Genomic DNA, 14,859 nt, shown 5'->3' with positions numbered 1-14,859 from the left:
TTCCCTGGTGAGTGCATCAGATCAAATTAAGTCTCCAGTGGATTTGTAAAAGAATAGCTTATTCAACATTTGTAACCAGCTCTATTGGTATTCAGAAGAATTAGAATCATAATCTCCTCTGTTTTTCAGCAAAATCTGCAAGGCTATAGAGGAATAAAGTTACACCCCCTTCCCCAAAGAAGCCAGCAGCTACGATTTTGAGCAAAACCCAAGAACAGATCTGCTGAAAGAGATCTTAATAAAATTCAGGATGTTTACATTTATGAGTAGATTTGTGCCTGAAAACAGTAGTTAAATTTCATTGAGAAGCACGTTCTCCATCTGCAGCATGAGCCTGGCCAACAAGGGGACAGCCCCACAGAGCGGGGGTATCTCTCCAGTACCTCTGCCTCATGGACACCACACAGTATCCAACACATGGGCCCTGCCCCAGCTGTATGGACCTGGGGCTTGGCCCCTCTCCGGGGACAGGGATGGTCGCCAAAGTCTTGCTGGCAGCCCATTGAGCCTAGGTCTTCTATGACTTCATTCAAGACACTCAGGTCAGACTGATTTATGTCTCCATAGTCTTGGCATTTGCTTTATCCAAAGAGAGGAGAATCACAGGCTTTGTGTATTGCTTACAGACGACAGGCAGGATACTGGGAGCATTTTTCTTCCCACCCCTCTTTTACCCTTCCCCCAGCACCTCACCAGGCTTTAGCTTCAGCTAATCAAACTGCATCATCAGCATACTGCATCTGATCACTTTAAAAGTCCACAAACACATAAGGCTGCTAAAGTTTTTTCAACTTAGCTTAGCATCGGTGACCGTCAGCTCTTGTGTTTCTTTGTAATAAACTTATTAAAATTGTTTGGTTTGGTTCTGTGGATTTATTACTTGGATGCTTTTCAAAGTCCTAATCTTGTTTTTTGAAACCTTAAAATGTTAGAGAGTTTGAGTTAATCATTTTGCCTTTTATATTCTCATCATTTTGGTCCACTAAAAATAAAGTATAAATAATTGGCTTCACTCCTATCTGCCCTGCTTAAAGTTTTGATAAGTTAAATGTGGGCAAATTTTTCTTTGAGGCCAATTAAACTGAAGACTTTTGTAAAGAACAGGACTTGAAGTAGAAAAAACAGATACAATATCACATATAAAATTATGTAGGATTCCATTCCTTTTACCACAATAATAGCCTTGAAGGGTTTAATTTCACAAATAATTCAACACTGGTGAAAGTGATATAACTCAGCTGAAATCAGTGGAGTTTGCAGCAGCTCTGAACTTTGATTCACTGTTTTGCTCAAATCGTTTAAACTTTCCTCGGCACATGAATTAATAAAGACAAAATGGAACTATCTATCCTCGCTGCTACTGAGTAATTTAATACACTCTTTTTTTTCAGCTATAGATAAACAGAAAATACTATGACAAGTCTACATCATCTATAGAAATAGCCACTGGAGAAGGAAGCTGTCCCAGGAAGTCCTTCTAAACTAAAATATGTGCTTAAGTATATGCTATTGCTACCACAAGAGACAACAAACAGTTGGGCTATCTGGATCTTGAGTGTGATCCTTTTCCCCATGCTTTGTTGATGTGGCCCCACAGCCAGGCACAAGCCCTTGTCCATGACTTGTTTAGAACCACCCAGGACTGCGGGGAAGAGGAGATGCTCGTTTAGCATCTCTGCTGTCCTGCCCTTTCCCATTGTACCAGGCCAGCATTTAAGTCTTGCAGACACAGCAGGACTAGGGGGTCAGGCCAGATCCTGCTTACTTCTTGAAGGGTTCTAGCAAGGGGAGCTTCCTCTAATTTGGTTTCACCTACATGACCAGAACAGAGCTCCTACCACTCATTTCATGCCTGTGTGTTTCCTACCAAGAAGCTTCCCTTCCCCAGAGACCCCAGGACAGCCCATCCTCCCCAGCTGCAGGGCCACCAAGGGGTGGAAGAGAAGGAGGAAGAGCAGCAGGGACCAGAGGGGATGGTGTCCGCTGCTGCACAACAGCACTGTGTCGTCATGCTAGTGTGCCAGCCAGAGGTTTGCCACCACTGGCCTAGATTAATTAGAAATGTATATGGTTTAAGTATGTATTTCAAAATATAGGAGAATAAAAAAAAAAGTACAAGAACTGAAGGATCTGAAATCTTAATATTTAGATATTTCTACATGATTTATATATGATTTATTCCTCTGTGTTTATTTAAAGATCAGCAGACTGCTAAAGTGCAAGACAACATGCCTTATCCTCAGGCTTTACACCCAAGGCTGACTCACATGGGAAGCGCAGTGCCACTCCGTCCTTCTGCTCACTCAGCCTGTTCCACGCAGGTACAAGAAAACCTGGAATAGATAGCATTGTTCATTCTTTGGATTGCTGTTATGGCTTTAAGAAGTGCACAAATGAAGTTATTTCTGTGTCTTTGCCCTCACTGACATTTCAGAGGATAACCGGCACATGTGAAGTGCTGGTTGTACGCAGAATGAACTGCCTGCCCAGGCAAACACTGCTTTCTAACATGTCCTTGATCAGAAATCAGACCTTATATGTTAATAACTGAAAGAACCAATACCCTGGGGCAAACCAGACCTTACCAGGAAGAGGACATGAACTTTCTAGGAAATAACTATCTGAAAATGCCAGCAGTAACAAGAGGGACTATTATATATACCACGCTTTCTGTCTTACTGCTGCCTTTACTCACAGTAAAATTCTAAAGGCATTCATTAGGCCAAATGAAATCTGCCTTCAGTATTTGAACATAAAATTTGCAAGTTACTTATAAGAATGAACATACGCCAGCATTTCAGTCAGTAACTCCAATAATCAGTCATTTTATATTTTATTCAAGAAGATACCTCTTCTATCAGAATAATTAAAAGCAAGCAGTAAAATACTGGTTTCATTCTGGACTTAATCAGTGAAATGGATTGACTGCCTTTGAGAGACTTATGCCACTAGATGATTGGCACAAGGAAAATCAGAGTCGGTCCTGAATTTTTTTTCAGTTTTTCAGGAGATACCTTTGGAGAACAGCTGGCAAAAATACCTGTAGCATCTGTAATCATTTATTAAACTAGTGTCAGAACTCATGTGTTCACTCTATGAGGCAATTCCCCAGCCCTAAGAAATGCCATGGGAGAGATGGGAGCTCTTCAAAGAACAGTTAAATATAATCAATGGTCCATCCCAACTGTGATAATGAAGTTATAGAGAAGATTCTTCAAAGAACAGTGTTATTAAAGGTTTCTCCTAAATGACCAGAAGCAAGACCTGCCCATTAAGACTGTAGTTATTATTGCTGAGATAATTAGCTTCTAGAAAGCTTCTTGGAGTGTATGTAACTTCCTTTCTTCTAAGCAGAAGCAACATTATTTCCTCTCAGAAATGAATTTAATTTACCTTCTTTACATTAGGGCCAAAATAAACATATAAGAAAGCTCAGGGCCAAGTAATTTTGACTTTTTTCTTTTTTAAAGGCAAAAAAGGGACCCTTATTTTTTAATGGTTTTTGCCAGTTAAAAAACATACAATTCATCATCTTCTTCCCACAGAGTGAAAAGTTTCTAGCTTATCAGAGAGGGTAGATGTTGCACAACCAGGATTTAGGTACACAGAGTAATTTTGGCTATCACAAATGCAACTGTACTAAACTGACAGCTGTCTGGCCACAGCATAAAGATTCACAGCCTTCACTTATACATCCAGGTCTCCTGTATACTGTAAGCACATATGGAATCTGTGAGTAGCTTGTGCCAGTTTGTGATCCTTAAAACCAGATGATCTAAAAAGTGCTACCTCAATAAAGCACACTAGAATGACAACATATACAAGTACCTAAAGCTTTTCAACATGAAATACTGAGGATATGAAGTTTAAAGTTTACATCTCGAGAAACCGTGTATCTTAAATCACAGAAGAATGAAGCAATGCCTTCAGCTGTTACAGGACCACTGATAACACAACCCTATTCTGCTAAGCATTGCAACAGATTAAGAGAACATGTGAGCAACTTTTGATTCACACCTAAGGCAGTAGTTCCCGTCACCCCTGAACCTCTTTTTCAAGATTGCTAATACTAGCATGTGGTTGACTTCCTTACTCCAGACTATATATTTTGGACTATATAGACCAGAAATTCTCACCAAAAAATCACAGAACAAGGACCACATTCCCTTCTACTTATTCTAGTAAGTGTATGGAAATATATTCTTAAGGCCTGAAGTTAAAATAGTAACCTCATTTTCATTAAAGAGGTGAGTGAGTAGGACAAAATAAAAGTTTTGCTTGGCTATTAGGACAGTACCTGGGATAGAGAAACTTCTCTTGAGCTTCAGTCCTTATTCAAAGGTCAGTTTGCTTCTTTTATCCACTGAATGTGGAACAGGAAACGCCTAGATCTAATCGAGGTGTTCCAGAAGATGCTCTCATTAGGAAGTTGTTTGCTTTCATTCTGTTGATAGCTGTGGTTGCCATTATAAAGTGAAGCACAGCTGAATCCTTTTAGCTCATCCTGCTGCTCTGGTGGGACTCTATTGCCTTTCACTATTCCACATCAGGCTATTTTTCTTGGATCATTTGCTTCTGGTCCCACACAGCATTCAAAAACCAAAGAGAAGAAACGCTTTCTTTAGTATCTGAATTCTACCTGCTGTGCATGATCCAACACGAACATCTTCACAGCTGTTCACTACTTGCAAGAGCCTCCTTGAAGTACAACTTATTACACTGAACCTCATAGCTACAGTGTAGAAGCAGGGAAGCTTTCACCATGAGGTAAAAGGTTTTATAATAGTAGGGTACCACTTCCACCTCTTTGTGGGATATGTTTTAAAAGAAAGCAATGAATTTTGCTATGTTTCACATAAAGTTTAGTATGGTAGATGCATATGTAAGTATATATTTGTATGCTCAGGCAGGATAATTTAAGGAACACGGGTATGAAAGAGCTAAAAAGCAAAATCAGAACCTGAGTTTCCAAAACACATACAGGTTGCAGAGATTTATAGTACTGTTAATCAGTCAAGTGTGCATTTTGAAGGCTGAAATTTCAAGTTTGGCTACAAAGTCCTATCCACTGGAGATGCCTCCTGCCTTCTGTGGAGCTAGGTCTTCAATTTTCTAGAGCCTGGAGTTGGGAGATAAACATTTCTGCTCTGAGCTGCATCATAACACCCCTCTCCACTCAGAAAGCAAAACTTCTGCCATGGACCCCTGCTTTCTCTCTAGAGAATTAGAAAAGCTATATCACAAATTAACAGTCCCTCAGTCAGTACTTCCTCTTTTTTTCCTCAATTTTAGTTACACTAGGCTCATTACTGGAATAGGGAGGATGCTTCCCCACTGTGTTTACTGCTTTCATGTTACTATTACTTTCCCTTCCCTCCCCAGCTGTTTTATCCACTCAATAACTAGTGAGTACATGTAGAAGAGCGTGTCAGTTGGGCACATTTGCCCTCTTCTACTGATCATGGTATTGAGTCCCACTTTGCTCACAGCAGAGCAGCACAGGGAAGGAAATTGCTGCTCAGAACCCTCAATATGAAGGAGTCAAGTTGGACTTGATATGGGGGAAGAGGAGCTAAGCCAAACCATACGGAAATGTGTAAGGCAAACAGCTCTGAGTGCCAACGCTGGCCCCTCAGCTTTTCCTATGGTGAGCCTTAGGCTGTGCTCTTCAGACCTATAATAAAGCCTCAGTCTTTCCATAATTTTCATTTCTCACCTCTCTTATATACTGTTAAACCTATATTTATAAACTTATTTTAAAGGTTGAGAGAAAGCAACAGGGAATCAATTGATCATCAATTTCCCATCTCACTGTCAGAAAAGTCTTCTGACAGAGTTAATTTAATTATTTTTTATGAGAAACTTAAATCTCATTAAGAACATTATTTAGTAACAGAAAACCCCCAGGAATGGAGGCACTGGGAAGCAAACCTAAGCTTGTTTTCAGCCAAGCATTCCTGGCTCTTGTGTCCTGGTGCTCTCTGCTTCTTGAATAGGACTCACGTAGACATTTCTGCCTCATTTCCAGGGGAGACAAATCACGCCAGCAGAAGAAAAAGAGAATGGGGTGCTTGAAAATGAAGCAAAACAAAGTGGATATAATTTATAAGCCATGTAAGAAGTCTCAGCTGCCTGGTAGTAAGTTAATTTGCTTTAGCTGGCGGAAATAATGGGTTACTTTCTGGGTATCTTCTTTTGAAAGGCTTGGATCAACAGCTCATTGACAACTGTTGTGCTGGTTTTGGCTGAGGTAGAATTAATTTTCTTCATAGTAGCCAGTATGGGGCTATGTTTTGGATTTGTGCTGGAAACCGTGTTGATAACACAGGGATGTTTTAGTTATTGCTGAGCAGTGCTTACAGAGTCAAGGCCTGTTCTGCTCCTCACAGCACCCCACCAGTGAGTGGGCTGGGGGTGCATGAGGAGCTGGGAGGGGACACATCTGGGACAACTGATCCCAACTGACCAAAGGGATGTTCCACACCATGTGACATCATCCTCACCATGTAAAACTGCGGGAAGAAGACAGAAGTGGGGATGTTCAGAGAGATGGTATTTGTCTTCCCAAGTGACTGTTATGCGTGATGGAGCCCGGTTTTGCTGAGCACCTGCCGGCCCATGGGAAGGAGTGAATGAGTCCCCCGTTTTGCTTTGTTTGTGTGCATGACTTTTGCTTTGCCTATTAAACTGTCTTTATCTCAATCCAGGAGTTCTCTCACTTTTACTCTTCCAATTCTCTCGCCAGCCTCACTGGGGGAGAGTGAGCCAGTGGCCACGTGGTGCTTAGTTGCCATCTGGGGTTAAACCACAACGCTGTTAATTGAATATAAGAAAGTCTGGTGCACCTATTCCTGGTATTCTTAGGCAGGTAACAAAGGATAAACAGCAAATGCTATCTGAACAGATTCTGCTTAGATAATACAATGTGCTTCGAAAGAAAACTGGCTGCTTTCCAAGAGGCCACAACAAGTACAAACCGTTACTCAACATCTCCTAGAAGACAGAGGTTTTCACTGAGCACAAAAAAAAATGTTAAGAGAGTGGGTGAAATATGAAAGGGATTTTTTTATCATGTGCATAGCTTTCTTTCAAGATGTGAATAGCAGCTACCCAGAAGAAGAATGTGAAAGTCCATATAGGTTTTTTTTGTTTGTAGGGTTTTTTTTTTTAATTATTATTTTCTTCCAATCGAGCTGCACCCTGTTGCTTCTCTCTCATAACATTCTGTGGGTTTGGTAGCACATGAGCCTTTTTGTTGCTCAGCCCCTAATGAGATGCTATGTGGTGTCACACAGATGGTTGGCATTGGGCCCAAAGCAGTGTCACCAAGAACAAGATTAACACCTCTGCTGATGGGAAATACCTCTAGGTGCTACAACTCTTAAAGTGTTTAAAAGCTCAGATTCCTGTTGAGGTCAACGTATAAGTAAATGGCAACAAAGAGACTGCAAGCTCTGGGTTGCTGGGAGTCCTGGAAATACAGAAGCGATGACGTCTCCTGGTCTGCCAAGAGAGACTTGACCTGGACATCCCTACTTACATCCTTTTAACATTTGCGTCGCAAAGGACGAAGAGTGTGGGGAAGGCATGGGGGGACGGGAAACACGGCTGCATCTAGTTAGTATCTAGTGGCTAAGCACAGAAAAGCAGAGAGATAAAAAGATGAGTAATGTGTATGAATAAACTCTTCTGGAGGAACAAAGAAACCTCTGCCTGGAATTTGGTCCTCATGACAAATCTTTAATCCGTAATGCTTACCTCAGCCTTGTTCCAGAGCTGAGTTTATTGACCTAAAATTCTAGGCACATGAGGGAACATTTAAGAGAGGCATGTGCTTCATGTCACACTTATCTTTTAGAACGGGAAAAAGGAGGACAATTGGTTTTCCTCCATGTTTCAGTTTCAGCCAAAATCTGAAAGGAATAATAGAATAGTATCTAGGTCTGTTCCTTTAGGCAGTTTTTATGCTAGATAAAATTCAATCCAGAAACTATCCTACCATAAAAACAAATGCAAAAAGATAAAAACTTCATAGCAAAAAGTGGAAAATGATGGTTTTATACTGGATTTCCCCATAGATATTTGGGTGTCGGTATGAAAGTAATGAATAACAAAAAATTGAGTTATAACATTTGGAGCTGGACTGACTGTGTTGAAAGTTTTGATTTGAGCCCCGAACTTTTGGGTTGCTAGTGAAGAATATCTTAAGACTGAGAAAATCTCACCCTGAAAGAATGTGAGATAAGGTCAGCAAGGGAACACTTCCTCACCATGGCATGAAAGGTTGAATCTGGAGGTATAACCGATTCAAGCACAGAGCTGAACTGGGATCGAAGTAATACAAAAGCAAAATGTGTTCCCTTCAGAAACAGTTGCCATGCTGAAGCTTTCTGCTCACTATTTCTAATATGAAGAAACTGAGCTGAAATCCAGAGTTATTATGTTTGCCTTATTAATTTACTCTGTTTGCTCAACCTCATATGTCAGGAATTTCAGAGCATCACCAGAAGTACAGACGTCAGCAGCTGGCAGCTAGTGATTTCTGGCTGCTCAGAGGTAATTTTTCTCTTGGATTCCCCCTGTGAAAGGTTTGAAATTCACCATTAAACAATATCGTATTTCATGCCTGCTTGCTACTTCAGGTCCAGGAACTAAATTTCTTCTGAGTAATGTAACAGTAAAAGTCAGAGAGGTTGTTTGTTTTTTGATGTTGGATGGTTCCTATGTATGACTGCAATGCCATAAACTGTTTGTACCTGTGATCAGGTCGCACATCATAAAATAACTAACACACATTTCTATCTACGAATGGATAAAAAAATAGGAACAGCGTGGTTACTTTATTTTTTTTTTTTTTTTCAAAATAGGGCATTAACCATTAAAAAACGATTACTGATTTTGGATTTCAAAGCAACATTTTGTGCTGATTTTATTTTTACTAGCAAACACTAGATTGCTAGGTATACTCAAGGAAATATTTTTCATCCCTGTATTATCACTTCATTATATTTATGTACTTGGAGCTTAGCTTGAACTGTGGAGGACCGAACAGCAACAATGATCTTCTCTGCTCCACATTTCAAGTTAGCTACTAAGTTAGGAAATTCTGCATTTGAAAGAAGTGAACCTGGCTTACGAGAAAAAAGGAATGTTGGACTTAAAAGTTATTTTAGTACACATTGAATATTTTACAAAATATGAGCACTTTCATGTCATAGACATGGAGATGAAAGAGAAACCTCTTAGAAAGACTATAAGGTCTTGCTTGGTTGTGTTGCTCTAGTAACGAGCCATAAGGCAAGAACACACAAAAAATTTACTAAACTTTGGTATACAAAAAAAAAGAAAGCGCTTTTAGTGGCAGACACACTGCCTTTTCTAAAGCGCTGCTACTGAAAAATTCAGCCTTGCCAGAAGATCACATTAAATGTCAGTGCCACACAATCTCTTTTTCCAGCCCTGGGGCAGGAAAGAGGGAAGAACACAAGGGCTGCACTGATCATAAGGCAGATCCTCACATACCTTCTGTGCCTGACCAACAGCTGTGCAAACCACCTTTGTTTTGGGAATAAAGCACTCAGCCGTGACCAAAACATACAGCTCACTCAATAGTTATTGCATTAGCATATCTATGAACTGTCTTGCACATGGAGGTATGCTGTATGTGCACATGTACAAAATCTATATTGCTATATATTAATATATTTCACTTTAAAACAAACAGGGAGTTTTTATTGTGCTTCACAAGCAGAAACAAAGTATTTTACTGCCATTGTAACTACAGCCCAAGGTTTAAATGTCTTACCCGAGACATGTAATGTGTGTCTGTGTCTAGAGTGAAGTAGGAATGACTCCCAGCTCACTATATATAGTTATTTTCACACTGAAAATCTATGAACAAGCACCCATTGAGCATACTAGAGGTCTATGACTTCACCTAGACAGAAATGTAATAGACATCTCATATTTTCCAGAGATACATATTTTAAAACAGCAACATAATAATTCTGAAATTGATTTTTTTCAAAGGTGAGAAAATTCACTGCCTTTTTTTTTCCTGACATTTTACCAAAGCACTTATCATGCAGACAAACTTAATAATACAGTGTTATGTGCCGATCATCTGAGTTATTGTTGATAACCATATTCTACTATCAACAATAATTAATCAGTTAGCTTGAAAAAGTAAGTATACAGTGTTTTTCACCTCCAATAAATCAAGCTGTATAAAAATATAAACATACAAGAGAATGTTTATAGATGGAAACTCTGACCTAAGGCTTTCAACAGACTCGGACCACCAGAGTTTTGTCCTCTTGTGATTCATGTGCCCTACGTAAGCGGTTGTCTGCGTGGCACTGGTGACTCCTCAGAGCAAATCTTGAGCAAAGCCCTTTGCGGCAAGAAACTTTAGCAAGGACAATGACATCCAACACAGCAATGATGCATCTTATGTCAGTGAGGAGCTTTTGGACTCAAGAGAGCAATGCTGCTGATAACTTTCTGACATAATGAGCATTTGTGAGTATACAGACAAATGCCCATATTTGTTTATTAGTAGCGATGCTCACTTCAGCAGAAGTTTTTAACTAAAAGGACAACAAAAACTAATGGAGCTTTCTTCCTAAAGCTATTGCTTGGGCACAAGGGATGAAAAGAAGAGGAAAATTCAGTAAAGGCCTGTAGCAATCAACTAAATTAAGCTAGTAAAGTCAGAATAGACTTTATTTCAATGGGAAAAGAGCCTCCATGGACGCAGTGCATAACCAGTCTTGCAACTTCAGCAATACAGTCTGCAAAACAGCAACAAAAGATCATGTATATTATCTTTTTTCAACTTCCCTTGCAGTGGGACAATTAATCCCCCTGAAGGAGGTGGAAAGCTCAGGGTTTCAGACCTTAGCGGTGTGTTAACAGCAAGAGAAGGGGATGGAGCAGGACACAGTTGTCAAGTCCACCTAACACATCCTTAAAACCTTACTTCAAAATACCATGAATGCATGTTAAGAAAGTATATATTTGTATTCCTCATTGGAGCACAGTTTATACAGCATGTTTCAAGACACACTTCCACCAAACCAATTCAACCCTAAGCAGAAGAAATCTGTGTGAGAGATTTTACCAGCTACATTGAGATTCAGTTTGAGGGGACTTGTTAGGCACAAGTGTTCACTGTGCTTTTCTGTCAGAGATCTTCAATGCAAAAAAGAGATCTGGTAGAAGTGTACTGGTCCTGATTTTCTCAGATAGCACAGCTCACAGCCTTGAATATTGATTCAAACCTCTAGCTGGTTTTGAAAGCTTCATGCTACCTTCTGGACCTACGTGAGTTAAAAGCAATAAAGGTGATTTGCCTGAACTGGTCTTTTATACATAGACATTACACCCTTCCACAGAAAACTTTAAAACAGTTGTGAAGATCTTTGTCTTATCCCACTAAATCAAAAAGAGATTCTGAGTTTTAAAATTTATGCTCTCTCATGATAAAAACGCCAAGACAGTATAGCAACTTCCCCTCTGTGTTAGCACACTGCTTTTAGTGATCTGCTTTAGAGGTTTAGCAGGCTGAAGTTCAAGACATAATTCAGCATGTTGCTGACATTATGAATGACAGCTAAATAGTGTCGTTAGATGGTATAAAAAGTATATGTGTATACATATTAAATCACATATAAAAGCTATACTCCTACAAATGTATTGCTGTTGAGGAATAACATTTGTGTCCTAGGGTTTTTGGATGTGATGTTACACAAGAAATAAATGTAAAAATATGATAAAGTATAAAATAAAATAAATTGAACCCAAAATATATAAGAGAATATATATTAAATGTTGTTAAAAATAAAATGGACATTCCCTAGATAACATGCTACTTCAGTGCACAGAGACAATGCGTATTTTCTCATGGATCTTTCAGTCTGTTAACAACAATCTTCACACCAGGTACCTCACAGCGCTCCAAAGTTCACCAAACCCATTCCCACTAACTTTGGTAGAGCAGACCCAGACTTGCTGCGTGGGCAGCAGCTTCAGGTGAGGATGGTCACGTGTCAGTGCCAGCAGCTCCCTCCCTGCTGAAGGTGCCAGCTGAATCACCAACTAATTTTGCTTATTTTTTTTCTCCTGGCAAAGCATCGTGTTGTTTGATCCGCTTACAGAAACATCGATAGGTGACTGCAGAGCCTGTAAAAGCTGTTTACATTACTTTTATAACTTTTTTAAAAAATGGAAATGGTATATTCTGTCTTTTTGGTCAAAAAGGCCCAAACATTTACTTTGGAAGGAAATCATAAGAAGCCAGAGCTGCCACTGAAATGCAACAAAGATAAACATTACTTTATGGTAATTGATTGATAAGGCTTATAAAAAAGTTTCAAACAAAAAAAAATATCTTGTAAGCCTGAGGTAATTTCTTTTATTTCTCTTCTATGAATTCCCTCTTTATCCTTTGCACAGGGAGAAAACAAGTGGATTCATTTCGGTCTCTGGCACAACGTACATGTTATAAACACCACTTTTTTATGGCCTCTTTAGCTCATTAAGGTATCAAAAGTTTCACTAGACTTCATTCTGCGTAGGATGCTAGGCACTGTTGGATGTAGGACGCTTGTCAGAGGCCAAAACTCTAATGAGAAGTTTGCCTTTGAAGTTTTTGCCTACTTGCTGTAGTATCACTCTGTCCTACAGTAATCCCATTTCCACCCAAAAGCTTAACTAGAAAAAAGTTTTTTTACCCATCTAAATTTTGGAGTCAGAAACTGTGTAGCCTTATGTCATGGAAAAAAAAAAATACAACTCTCGGGTTAATCTGATCTCTATGTCAGTGAGTGTGTGGGTTGTTGCTTTTTCAGCAGCTGTCTACTATGGACAACAGAGCTCTAAATCAGTCAGTGAAATTAGTTTCCTTGTTTCTTACATTTTAAAAAAGCGAGTGAGAAAGCCAGATTCATAGCTACACCCTAGAAAAATCCAACAAGAGTTTCATCTCAGTAAGGCAGCTTTTTACTGTCATGACAGAGCATTGAAGTGATGATCTTGGAATCGCGCTTAATGGACAAATATGGATTACAGTTTGGATCAATATTCCATATTTTTCAAGAGAAAGCTTTTTATTAGGCTGTTAACAACCCAGTTTCAAATATCCGTGGCCTGGAAATGAATAGGGGTACTTCACGCTTTGCCAAAAGCTGGAGAAAGTGGTTGGTCTTTGCACGTACTATGAAGATATCCAGGAAGCCAAGGTTTTTAAACAAGCTTGTTCTTGAAATCCAACAGGGAAACCAACCCTCTCGTGACTCTCACTAGAGACTAAAAGACCATGGGACTGCCAGAACAAAATTCACAAGTTAGCTCACTTAAAGGAAATTAATCTCAGGTGTCCTGATTTACTGTTATCCTGTGAGCTGTTGTTCTGTTCCTTTGTGCTGGAGATCTGGACCATGGCTCATATTGTGGACGTCAGACACAAGGAATTACAGTCTAAGAAGAGTGGACTGCAGTTATCCAAGGAAGTAGAAAAAAATGTGGTAATATGTGACACCATCTGAAAGCCCTCAAACAGGATAATTCATTAGTAAACCTTATGAACCTATTATTCCTCCTACATTGTGGTTGGCCTTTAATAGAAATTTTATCAACTTCTCCCCTAACCATCTCTTTTTCTTTCCTCTGTTTAGCCTGTCCATCTCTTTTTAAAGTCATGTCATGCTTTTTTTTTTTCCCCAAACTCTTTAAACCTCACTCTTTCTGCAACATGCAAAACTGGTTTGCTTTACTGAATATCAACTTACTTTTATGCTTCTGTACATTCTCATATCAAAGCTTACTGAGGATCCATCCTGTTGTTATGCATTGCTGTATCTACATTTACATTTTTTACTTTCATAGTATTTGAATGCCCTGGAAAAAAATCAGCTTTGTAACAATTAACATTTGTTCAGAATTACTGGACAATAGCATGCAGGTAAAGACACTACTGTTTAAAATTAGGAAATTTTCATTGAATAAGGAAAAGTTTTCATGCATTTTATCTTGAGAGAGTTTGCCATGAGCTTCTTCCCAGGTGCTCAATATGGAGCTTTCGATATTTGCTTTCTGAACATGCTCAACAGCTGAGGTCTCTACAGTATTTAGTCATTTAAAGAACAAAACCTAATGCTCCTATTGTTCCGATCACTGTCTTTCAGAACACAGAAAGCATTAGGAAACTGGAATTTAAAATATTACATCTGTGAAACCTGAATAAATTAAATGGAGTTTCACAAAATTAAAAGTCAAATGTTAAAAAAGGTCAAATGTTAACAAAAGTAAAATGAAATGCTATTACATGGGACCATTTTGCTGTCTCATTCATAGAGTGATAATAAAAAAACATGTTAAAATAAAACAGTCAAAACTTTTGTTTCCTCTCAAATTGGTGTGCAGATTGGTGCACACATTTGCACAGTAATCGTGAAGATATATATACTGTCCTCAAAAGCTGTTAAAAAGTTGTACTACAGTAATTACGCATCTTGTTTAACAGTTAACATTTTTCAATTTCACAGAGAGTTAAGATATGTGGTTACTTCTCATTCATCACATTAACATTACTGTTTCTTCAGTGCTTTTTCTCTGGCTCCATACACTTCATGCTCTAGATACTACAGCTCCCGGTACTTAGAAATGATTTACACAGATTACACAATGCTTCATTTATGTATAAAAATTATACAAATGCACTGGAGTATGAATTGGGAAAACAGAGTTGGCTTTATATAGTACATTTTCCAGTTTCCATAGTATTTTCCTAATTCTGTCAAGTTAATTCATGTACTGTTAGACAGCTGACTTTTAAACAGACTCCAATTGTTCATTCAA

This window comes from Streptopelia decaocto (genome assembly GCF_964273445.1).
Source record: "Streptopelia decaocto genome assembly, chromosome: 4".
In the NCBI taxonomy this organism is placed as follows: Eukaryota; Metazoa; Chordata; class Aves; order Columbiformes; family Columbidae; genus Streptopelia; species Streptopelia decaocto.
The sequence above is the reverse complement of the archived record's forward strand: the minus strand, read 5'-3'. Positions refer to the sequence as shown.